Source organism: Rissa tridactyla, chromosome 13 (assembly GCF_028500815.1).
Source record: "Rissa tridactyla isolate bRisTri1 chromosome 13, bRisTri1.patW.cur.20221130, whole genome shotgun sequence".
In the NCBI taxonomy this organism is placed as follows: Eukaryota; Metazoa; Chordata; class Aves; order Charadriiformes; family Laridae; genus Rissa; species Rissa tridactyla.
Genome location: NC_071478.1, coordinates 4,690,948 through 4,693,966, shown reverse-complemented (window position 1 = coordinate 4,693,966; position 3,019 = coordinate 4,690,948).

Below are 3,019 nucleotides of genomic sequence, written 5' to 3'. Positions count from 1 at the left end.
AGGCATTTTGGTCTCAGCTGACTCCAGTAAACACCAACACAACCAGCTAATGATGGAAGGCGCCAGCTCAGGACTAGCACTGCAGATGGCAGGTCTTCTCCTGAGAGCTCAACAGACCCAACCCCCTTTTCAGTAAGGAGTGTGGGTTTTAAGGAGAAAACAGGCCGGTTCTGCTTCTCCATGAGCTGAGTCTTCTTCGTACCCAGTGGGCTCACCTGGCCCTGAGCACAGCTGCTGGGGTGATCACAAATGTGAACGAAGCCTCATCCCCAGAATTTAAATAAAATCCCAATAATCAGCACACGCATGCAGAGCTCCAAAGAGCCATGAAGCTCTTGGTGAGGACCAGGCTGGTGCCGGACGCGATTTAAGGGCAAATCCAGCGTTACAGGACTGGGGCAGGGGGAGCTCAGCTGCCTCTCCCCGGGGCCTCACCTTAAACCTCTTTCCAGCCTGATGGTGGGTTAAACTCCCCATTTCGACCCCTTTTTTTTTTACAGTAACAGCATGCTTTTTGACAAGCGAAGTCAAACGCCCACGAGAACAAGAGACCAGAAAGATGTGGTCGAGCACAGAGACCCCCAAGGCTCGAGACCCTCTTTCAGTAGAAGCAGGAAGGGTAGAAAACCCCGACTGCTTGGAAAGAGCGCGACCTCAGCAACTCACCAGCTGCCCAAAATCCCCAAGGAGAGCGCGCTTTGTGTCATACCTCGCAAGCCACAACTTTGAGTAAGAACCGCTGTAGGTGGCACTGCCGGGGCAGCGCACGGGTAGCTCAGCCCACCTCCCGCACCCCCCATCGGCCCCTCGCCCCCTCCACGGCCCAGGTGCTGCAGGGTCCAGCTCTCATTCAACAATTCCTGTCGGTCAGAGTTTAAACTCGGGTCTGAAGCACACGGTACACATCGGGGCTCGTGTGTCCGAACGCCTGTGTCCTCCTGTGGAGGCCCGAGCGCCGTTGGGGATCACGCCTTACGCTGCAGGCGAAGCTAATGCCTTGTTGATGGTTTTTAAGTAGCGCAGCTTCACCCAACAACTCGGGACTGAAAGCCACGATGGCACTGACACATCCTAAAGCAAACCAGGAACCGCCAGAGATGCCTGTGCTGAAAAACAGCCTTCCCACGGCCAGATGCGAAAGGGGCCTCGCCTCATTTCAGAGACTCCGCTCTCTAGAGTAACATCCGAATCGACAAATAGTGCCTCAGATCTTACCGCGCTTCTCCAGAGTAACACAGTGACGTTGGACTCAGGCAAAAGATCTCCTGCAAGATCTCCTGTGGAGATCTCCAGCAAGGCCTGGGACCCTCCCTGCTGGTTTGCCCTTCAGGGCTTCTGCGGAGCTTCGGGGCAGCAGGAAAAGGCAGTGGGGCTGCGGAGAGAAGGGCCTCAGGAGGCTCATGTCCCGCTCTCTCCATTCCGCATGCAAACTAGATGTTCCTACAAGTTTCATCACGAAAAAAAATAGGAAAAGGGCAGCTGCTGCTCCTTCTCTCCCTCCACTGATCAAAAAACCCGCAAAAAGGGGCATAAAATGTGCCTCTGAACCTCTGATCACCAACCGTAGCGAGATCAGCAGGTCTTTCCTTCCGGCCACCACGGCGCGGCAGGAACCTTTCCACCTCCACCACGGTGCCGTGGGACTTCCTTCACCCCGAGCAGCTGGGGGGACATGAGCCACCCCAGGGGAATGCAGCCAAGCAGAACACGCAGCCCAGAATAGGCGCCTGTGTCACTAAAACTGCATTCGAGGAGAGAAAAAACAAGTCACGGAGGAAAAAGGTGTGACACGGTGACACACGGAATGGTTGTTGAACTCATGGTGGTGGGGACAGGTCAATGCATTCCTCTAGATACAAGTCAAATAAAAATGGGTTCCATCTGTGCGCCATTATTCACCCGATCAATAAAAGACACGCAGGTTACTGTTTTACAAGGAGGGAGAAAAATTATAGAGCTATGAAGAAAACCCACAAATGTGATTTAAAGGGTGAAAGTTAAGTTTTTGAGAAAGCCTTTAACAGGCAATCTCTGACACCTTATCTAATGAGCTCACCAAAATTTGCCAAGAGGTGGTTTGATTAATTAGCTTTAGAGGAAGGGAAAAAAAAAAGCCTTTGGAGTAGAAAAAAGGTTCTTGGATTTGTCAGAGAAATACATGAAACCCCCAAATCAATGGCTGGGGACTGCCCAGAAGATGCACGTTTGTCAAAAAAGTTCAGCTCGCTCCAGAAGTGAAGGGAAACTCATGCGCTAAGGGGGACGCCAGAACAGAGCTGGTGGTTTATGGGAGCTGGGGACTTCAGTGGCAGCAGCTCCTTCTTCCTAACCAGACTCCACCAAGCACCCACCGTCCACCACCGCAGCTGTTCTGGAACAGGCTGAACAACCCACCTCCTTTGACTCCTAAAAATCTCGCAGTATGTTCCGCAAGGCATGCGAGAGGAGGCAGCGGATGAAGGGATATGGACCAACGGGGCACTCTGGCCAAGGCTGAGAGCCGACTGCCCAGAGCTGGCATCACACCTCGTCCATCACCTTCAACTCAATCCGCTTCAGGTGGTGTACACCAAGCCTTGCTACCGGGACAGACAGCAGTGGTAAAGTCTACTCAATTTCCCTTCTTTACCAAGAATTTACAGTTCTTTAATTAAAAACCAGAGGAAATCTGTCTTTTCCTCAGCCAGGACCCTCTCAAGTCCGTGGTCCCAACACAGCAGGACTTGTACTCAAGGCAAACCCCACTCAAAACACGGAACAATAAACATGAGCGTAGATGAGCGAGTCCTCCCACGCACATGTACCTCTGGGAACCGCTGCCGCCCTGACCGCAGGGCTGTGAAAAACAGAAGTTCAGATACCGGCGTCTTCTGTCGCTGAACTGCAGCGTCCTGACTTGCCTGAGAGCTCTGCATGGAGCGCTCTGGTAGCTTCATGCCTGCGCCCACCCCCTCTGGTGGGAGGGTGCCTGTATTTAAGGGCAATATGTGCATTAAAGCTCCAGAAGCAGGTGTGGATC